Source organism: Triticum aestivum, chromosome 2B, assembly GCF_018294505.1.
Source record: "Triticum aestivum cultivar Chinese Spring chromosome 2B, IWGSC CS RefSeq v2.1, whole genome shotgun sequence".
Taxonomy (NCBI): domain Eukaryota; kingdom Viridiplantae; phylum Streptophyta; class Magnoliopsida; order Poales; family Poaceae; genus Triticum; species Triticum aestivum.
In genome coordinates, this window is record NC_057798.1 from 304197247 (window position 1) to 304206917 (window position 9671).

The window sequence follows — 9671 nt, forward strand, 5'->3', positions numbered from 1 at the left end:
GATGCATAGCAACGAGAGGTGAGAGTGTTGTCCACGTACCCTCGTAGACCGAAAGCGGAAGCGTTAGCACAACGCGGTTGATGTAGTCGTACGTCTTCACGATCCGACCGAGCAAGTATCGAACGTACGGCACCTCCGAGTTCAGCACATGTTCAGCTCGATGACGTCCCACGAACTCCGATCCAGCAGAGCTTTGCGGGAGAGTTTCGTCAGCACGACGGCGTGATGATGATGTTGATGATGCTACCGATGCAGGGCTTCGCCTAAGCACCGCTACGATATTACTGAGGTGGAATATGGTGGAGGGGGGCACCGCACACGGCTAAGAGATCAATGATCAATTGTTGTGTCTAGAGGCGCCCCCGCCCCCGTATATAAAGGAGCAAGTGGGGAGGTGGCCGGCCAGGAGAAGGATGCGCCAAGGGGGGAGTCCTACTCCCACCAGGAGTAGGACTCTTCCTTTCCTTGTTGGAGTAAGGGAGGGGAAGGAAGGGAGAGAGAGAGAGGAAGGAAAGGGGGCGCCCCCCCCCTCCTTGTCCTATTCGGACTAGAGGGGGAGGGGGCGCGCGGCCTGCCCTAGCCGCCCCTCCTCTTCTCCACTAGGGCCCATGAGGCCCAATAAATCCCCCGGGGGGTTCTGGTAACCCCCCGGCACTCCGGTATACGTGTGAAACCTTCCAAAACTATTCCGGTGTCCGAACAAAGTCATCCAATATATTGATCTTCACGTCTCGACCATTTCGAGACTCCTCGTCATGTCTGTGATCATATCTGGAACTCCGAACTACCTTCGGTACATCAAAACACAAAAACTCATAATACCGATCGTCACCAAACTTTAAGCGTGCGGACCCTACGGGTTTGAGAACTATGTAGACATGACCGAGACACTTCTTCGGTCAATAACCAATAGCGGAACCTGGATGCTCACATTGGCTCCCACATATTCTACGAAGATCTTTATCGGTCAAACCGCATAATAAAATACATTGTTCCCTTTGTCATCGGTATGTTACTTGCCCTAGATTCGATCGTCGGTACCTCAATACCTAGTTCAATCTCATTACCGGCAAGTCTCTTTACTCATTATGTAATGCATCATCCCGCAACTAACTCATTAGCTACATTGCTTGCAAGGCTTATAGTGATGTGCATTACCGAGAGGGCCTAGAGATACCTTTCCGACAATCAGAGTGAAAAATCTTAATCTCAAAATACGTCAACTCAACAAGTACCTTCGGAAACACCTGTAGAGCACCTTTATAATCACCCAGTTACATCGTGATGTTTGGCAGCACACAAAGTGTTCCTTTGGTAAGCGGGAGTTACATAATCTCATAGTCATAGGAACATGTATAAGTCATGAAGAAAGCAATATCAACATACTAAATGATCAAGTGCTAAGCTAACGGAATGGGTCAAGTCAATCACATCATTCTTCTAATGATGTGATCCCATTGATCAAATGATAACTCATATCTATGGTTAGGAATCTCAACCATCTTTAATCAACGAGCTAGTCAAGTAGAGGCATACTAGTGACACTATGTTTGTCTATGTATTCACACATGTATTATGTTTCCAGTTAATACAATTCTAGCATGAATAATAAACATTTATCATGATATGAGGAAATAAATAATAACTTTATTATTGCCTCTAGGGCATATTTCCTTCAGTCTCCCACTTGCACTAGAGTCAATAATCTAGATTACACAGTAATGATTCTAACACCCATGGAGCCTTGGTGCTGATCATGTTTTGCTCGTGGAAGAGGCTTAGTCAACGGGTCTGCAACATTCAGATCCGTATGTATCTTGCAAATTTCTATGTCTCCCACCTAGACTTGGTCCCGTAAAATTGAAGCGTCTCTTGATGTGCTCGATTCTCTTGTGAAATCTGGATTCCTTTGCCAAGGCAATTGCACCAGTATTGTCACAAAAGATTTTCATTGGACCTGATGCACTAGGTATCACACCTAGATCGGATATGAACTCCTTCATCCAGACTCCTTCATTTGCTACTTCCGAAGCAGCTATGTACTCCGCTTCACACGTAGATCCCGCCACGATGCTTTGTTTAGAACTGCACCAACTGACAGCTCCATCGTTAAATATAAACACGTATCCATTTTGTGATTTAGAATCGTCCGGATCAGTGTCAAAGCTTGCATCGACGTAACCATTTACGACTAGCTCTTTGTCACCTCCATAAATGAGAAACATATCCGTAGTCCTTTTCAGGTATTTTAGGATGTTCTTGATCGTTGTCCAGTGATCCACTCCTGGATTACTTTGGTACCTTCCTGCTAAACTAATAGCAAGACACACATCAGGTCTGGTACACAGCATTGCATACATGATAGAGCCTATGGCTGAAGCATAGGGAACATCTTTCATTTTCTCTCTATCTTCTCCAGTGGTCGGGCATTGAGTCTGACTCAACTTCACACCTTGTATTACAGGCAAGAACCCTTTCTTTGCTTGATCCATTTTAAACTTTTTCAAAAGTTTATCAATGTATGTACTTTGTGAAAGTCCAATTAAGCGTCTTGATCTATCTCTATAGATCTTGATGCCCAATATATAAGCAGCTTCACCGAGGTCTTTCATTGAAAAACTTTTATTCAAGTATCCTTTTATGCTATCCAGAAATTCTATATCATTTCCAATCAACAATATGTCGTCCACATATAATATTAGAAATGCTACAGAGCTCACACTCACTTTCTTGTAAATACAGGCTTCTCCAAAAGTTTGTATAAAACCATACGCTTTGATCACATTATCAAAGCGTTTATTCCGACTCTGAGAGGCTTGCACCAGTCCGTAAATGGATCGCTGGAGCTTGCACACTTTGTTAGCACCTTTTGGATCGATAAAACCTTATTGTTGCATCATATACAACTCTTCTTCCAGAAATCCATTCAGGAATGCAGTTTTGACATCCATTTGCCAAATTTCATAATCATAAAATGCGGCAATTGCTAACATGATTCAGACAGACTTAAGCATCGCTACAGGTGAGAAAGTCTCATCGTAATCAACCCCTTGAAATTGTTGAAAACCTTTCGTAACAAGTTGAGCTTTGTAGACAGTAACATTACCATCAGCGTCAGTCTTCTTCTTGAAGATCTATTTATTCTCGATGGCTTGCCGATCATCGGGCAACTCAACCAAAGTCCACACTTTGTTCTCATACATGGATCCCATCTCAGATTTCATGGCCTCAAGCCATTTTGCGGAATCTGGGCTCATCATCGCTTCCTCGTAGTTCATAGGTTCGCCATGGTCAAGTAACATGACCTCCAGAATAGGATTACCATACCACTCTGGTGCGGATCTTACTCTGTTTGACCTACAGGTTCGGTAGTAACTTGATCTGAAGTTTCATGATCAATATCATTAGCTTCCTCACTAATTGGTGTAGGTGTCACAGGAACCGGTTTCTGTGATGAACTACTTTGCAATAAGGGAGCAGGTAGAGTTACCTCATCAAGTTCTACTTTCCTCCCACTCACTTCTTTCGAGAGAAACTCCTTCTCTAGAAAGGATCCATTCTTGGCAACGAATGTCTTGCCTTCGGATCTGTGATAGAAGGTGTACCCAACAGTTTCCTTTGGGTATCCTATGAAGACACATTTCTCCAATTTGGGTTCGAGCTTATCAGGTTGAAGTTTTTTTCGCATAAGCATCGCAGCCCCAAACTTTAAGAAATGGCAACTTTGGTTTCTTGCCAAACCATACTTCATAAGGCAGCATCTCAACGGATTTTGATGGTGCCCTATTTAACATGAATGCAACCGTCTCTAAAGCATAACCCCAAAAAGATAGCGGTAAATCAGTAAGAGACATCATAGATCGCACCATATCTAGTAAAGTACGATTATGACGTTCGGACACACCATTACGTTGTGGTGTTCCAGGTGGCGTGAGTTGCGAAACTATTCCGCATTGTTTCAAATGTAGACCAAACTCGTAACTCAAATATTCTCCTCCACGATCAGATTGTAGAAACTTTATTTTCTTGTTACGATGATTTTCCACTTCACTCTGAAATTCTTTGAACTTTTCAAATGTTTCAGACTTATGTTTCATTAAGTAGATATATCCATATTTGCTCAAATCATCTGTGAAGGTGAGAAAATAATGATACCCGCCGCGAGCCTCAATATTCATCGGACCAAATACATCAGTATGTATAATTCCCAACAAATCTGTTGCTCGCTCCATAGTTCCGGAGAACGGCGTTTTAGTCATCTTGCCCATGAGGCATGGTTCACAAGTACCAAGTGATTCGTAATCAAGTGATTCCAAAAGTCCATCAGTATGGAGTTACTTCATGCGCTTTACACCAATATGACCCAAACGGCGGTGCCACAAATAAGTTGCACTATCATTATCAACTCTGCATCTTTTGGCTTCAACATTATGAATATGTGTATCACTACTATCGCGATTCAACAAAAATAGACCACTCTTCAAGGGTGCATGACCATAAAAGATATTACTCATATAAATAGAACAACCATTATTCTCAGATTTAAATGAATAACCGTCTCGCATCAAACAAGATCCAGATATAATGTTCATGCTCAACGCTGGCACCAAATGACAATTACTCGGGTCTAAAACTGATCCTGAAGGTAGATGTAGAGGTAGCTTGCCGACGGCGACCACATCGACTTTGGAACCATTTCCCACGCGCATCGTCACCTCGTCCTTAGCCAGTCTTCGCTTAATCTGTAGTCCCTGTTTCGAGTTGCAAATATTAGCAACAGAACCAGTATCAAATACCCAGGTGCTACTGCGAGCTCTGGTAAGGTACACATCAATAACATGTATATCACATATACCTTTGTTCACCTTGCCATCCTTCTTATCTGCCAAATACTTGGGCAGTTCCGCTTCCAGTGACCAGTCTGTTTGCAGTAGAAACACTCGGTCTCAGGCTTAGGTCCAAACTTGAGTTTCTTCTCTTGAGCAGCAACTTGTTTGTCGTTCTTCTTGAAGTTCCCCTTCTTCCCTTTACCCTTTTTCTTGAAACTGGTGGTCTTGTTGACCATCAACACTTGATGCTCCTTCTTGATTTCTACCTCCGCAACCTTTAGCATTGCGAAGAGCTCGGGAATTGTTTTGTTCATCCCTTGCATATTATAGTTCATCACAAAGCTCTTGTAGCTTGGTGGTAGTGATTGAAGAATTCTGTCAATGACACTATCATCTGAAAGATTAACTCCTAGTTGAATCAAGTGATTGTTATACCCAGACATTTTGAGTATATTTTCACTGATAGAACTATTCTCCTCCATCTTGTAGCTATAGAACTTATTGGAGACTTCATATCTCTCAATCTAGGCATTTGCTTGAAATATTAACTTCAACTCCTGGAACATCTCATATGCTCCATGATGTTCAAAACGTCGTTGGGTTTTAAGCCGTAAAGCATGGCACACTGAACTATCGAGTAGTCATCAGCTTTGCTTTGCCAGACGTTCTTAACGTTATCAGTTGCATCTCCAGCAGGCCTGGCACCTAGCGGTGCTTCCAAGACGTAATTCTTCTGTGCAGCAATGAGGATAGTCCTCAAGTTACAGACCCAGTCTGTGTAATTGCTACCATCATCTTTCAACTTTGCTTTCTCAAGGAACGCATTAAAATTCAAGGGAACAACAGCACGGGCCATCTATCTACAACAACATAGACAAGCAAAATACTATCAGGTACTAAGTTCATGATAAATTTAAGTTCAATTAATCATATTACTTAAGAACTCCCAATTAGATAGACATCTCTCTAATCATCTAAGTGATCACGTGATCCAAATCAACTAAACCATAGCCGATCATCACGTGAAATGGAGTAGTTTTCAATGGTGAACATCACTATGTTGATCATATCTACTATATGATTCACGCTCGACCTTTCGGTCTCAGTGTTCCGAGGCCATATCTGCATATGCTAGGCTCATCAGGTTTAACCCGAGTATTCTGCGTGTGCAAAACTGGCTTGCACCCGTTGTAGATGAACGTAGAGCTTATCACGCCCGATCATCACGTGGTGTCTCGGCACGACGAACTTTGGCAATGGTGCATACTCGGGGAGAACACTTTTACCTTGAAATTTAGTGAGAGATAATCTTATAATGCTACCGTCAATCAAAGCAAAATAAGATGCATAAAGGATAAACATCACATGTAATCAATATAAGTGATATTATATGGCCATCATCATCTTGTGCTTGTGATCTCCATCTCTGAAGCACCGTCATGATCACCATCTTCACCGGAGCGACACCTTGATCTCCATCGTAGCATCGTTGTCGTCTCGCCAACTATTGCTTCTACGACTATTGCTACCGCTTAGTGATAAAGTAAAGCAATTACAGGGCGATTGCATTGCATATAATAAAGCGACAACCATATGGCTCCTGCCAGTTGCCGATAACTTTGTTACAAAACATGATCATCTCATACAATAAAATTTAGCATCATGTCTTGACCATATCACATCACAACATGCCCTGCAAAAACAACTTAGACGTCCTCTACTTTGTTGTTACAAGTTTTACGTGGCTGCTACAGGCTGAGCAAGAACCGTTCTTACCTACGCATCAAAACCACAATGATAGTTCGTCAAGTTAGTGATGTTTTAACCTTCTCAAGGATCGGGCGTAGCCACACTCGGTTCAACTAAAGTTGAAGAAACAGACACCCGCCAGCCACCTATGTGCAAAGCACGTTGGTAGAACCAGTCTCGCGTAAGCGTACACGTAATGTCGGTCCGGGCCGCTTCATCCAACAATACCGCCGAACCAAAGTATGACATGCTGGTAAGCAGTATGACTTGTATCGCCCACAACTCACTTGTGTTCTACTCGTGCATATAACATCTACGCATAAAACCAGGTGCCACTGTTGGTGAACGTAGTAATTTCAAAAAAATTCCTATGCACACGCAAGATCATGGTGATGCATAGAAACGAGAGGGGAGAGTGTTGTCCACGTACCCTCGTAGACCGAAAGCGGAAGCGTTAGCACAACACGGTTGATGTAGTCGTACGTCCTCACGATCCAACCGATCAAGTACCGAACGTACGGCACCTCCGAGTTCAGCACACGTTCATCTCGATGACGTCCCTCAAACTTCGATCCAGTAGAGCTTTTCGAGAGAGTTTCGTCAGCACAACGGCGTGATGACGGTGTTGATGATGCTACCGACGCAGGGCTTCGCCTAAGCACCGCTACGATATTACCGAGGTGGAATATGGTGGAGGGGGGCACCGCACACGGCTAAGAGATCAATGATCAATTGTTGTGTCTAGAGGTGCCCCCTGTCCCCATATATAAAGGAGCAAGGGGGGGAGGCGGCTGGCCAGGAGGAGGGCGCACCAAGGGGGGAGTCCTACTCCCACCGGGAGTAGGACTCCTCCTTTCCTTGTTGGAGTAGGAGAGGGGAAGGAAGGGAGAGAGAGAGAGGAAGGAAAGGGGGGTGCCGCCCCCGCCCTCCTTGTCCTACTCGGACTAGAGGGGGAGGGGGCACGTGGCCTACCCTAGCCACCCCTCCTCTTCTCCACTAGGGCCCATGAGGCCCAATTAACCCCCAGGGGGTTCCGGTAACCCCCCCGACACTGTTATATGTCTGAAACCTTCTGAAACTATTCCGGTGGCCGAACATAGTCATCCAATATATCGATCTTCATGTCTCGACCGTTTTGAGACTCCTCGTCAAGTCCGTGATCATATCCGGAACTCCGAACTACCTTCGGTACATCAAAACACAAAAACTCATAATACCGATCATCACCAAACTTTAAGCGTGCGGACCCTACGGGTTTGAGAACTATGTAGACATGACCGAGACACGTCTCCGGTCAATAACCAAAAGCGGAACCTGGATGCTCACATTGGCTCCCACATATTCTACAAAGATCTTTATCGGTCAAATCGCATAACAACATACGTTGTTCCCTTTGTCATGGTATGTTACTTGCCCGAGATTCGGTCGTCGGTATGTCAATACCTAGTTCAATCTCGTTACCGGCAAGTCTCTTTACTCATTACGTAATGCATCATCCCGCAACTAACTCATTAGCTACATTGCTTGCAAGGCTTATAGTGATGTGCATTACTGAGAGGGCCCAGAGATACCTCTCCGACAATCGGAGTGACAAATCCTAATCTCGAAATAGGTCAACTCAACAAGTACCTTCGGAGACACCTGTAGAGCACCTTTATAATCACCCAGTTACGTTGTGACGTTTGGTAGCACACAAAGTGTTCCTCCGGTAAGCGGGGTTACATAATCTCATAGTCATAGGAACATGTATAAGTCATGAAGAAAGCAATAGCAACATACTAAACGATCAAGTGCTAAGCTAACAGAATGGGTCAAGTCAATCACATCATTCTTCTAATGATGTGATCCCATTGATCAAATGATAACTTATATCTATGGTTAGGAAACTCAACCATCTTTAATCGATGGGCTAGTCAAGTAGAGGCATACTAGTGACACTATGTTTGTCTATGTATTCACACATGTATTATGTTTCCAGTTAATACAATTCTAGCATCAATAATAAACATTTATCATGATATGAGGAAATAAATAATAACTTTATTATTGCCTCTAGGGCATATTTCCTTCACCCCCACCCGTGGAACCCTCGACTGTGCCGGCCACTGCCCCTCCACCCACCCATGCCGTTGCTGCTATCCTCGCAGGCTGCAGCGCCGCGCTGGGCCGATGTCGCGGAGGAGGACGACCTGGCGGTTGGCCGCCCCATCGTGCGCTGGGAGCCCCCGGCTCATGCGGCTGTGACCAGTGCGGAGAGCGGGTTGTTGCCTCGGCGTGGCAACCCGGACACTCTCTCGCGGTCGCGCTTACGTCCCTCGGCGACTTTCCCGCTGACACTGCGCTAAAGGCCCGCCTTAGGGTCTAGGACCGCTTGCCGCCGCAGTGCTTCGGCGTGGGGGTGTCGCGGGGTGGTCCAACCACGGGTGCGCCCGGGTGTCGTAGCGTGCCACCGCCTCCGACCGCACGTCCAATGATCCTTCGCTCTGGTTGCCCATCTCTCCGGCGTGGCCCGCGATTTTCGACCGCCGCTCCCCCTTCCGACCCTTCATCACTGCATTTGGATTCTCGGCGTTCCGGTTCTCCCCTAGTCACGCCCTTCACTGGTCTTGGCTCGCTGTCGCCTCCTCGCCGGTGCCGGACCCTACCGCGGCAGTGGCCGCTGCGTATGGGGAAACCCTTGTAGCCAGCGCCCCATCCTGCTGGCTGGGCCGTGCTGGTGATCGGCCGGCCGCTCGCCCTAGGGTCGTGCCTCTTGCGGGCCATACCGTTCAGTGTGGGCCATCATGTGGGCCGGCCCAACCGCTTGGCTCCACCCCTCACGCGATCTGCCCCCCTACTAGTTTCGCTTGTCCCCCACCCCCGCACCAACCCGCATTGACCACAACCCTAGCCTTCATTCGCCCGGCAGCCGCTCTCCCTCGATCTCTCCCGGCTCCACCGCCTCCCTCCTCCATAACGCGCGAATGGGAATACGATGGGGGCCTTCCCAAGCGTCGTTCCGACGACCGACACGATTCTTCTCGCCCCTCCCCCGACGTGATTCACCGCGAGGATGACCTCCGCCGGCAGCTTTTTGAAGGAAATATGCCCTAG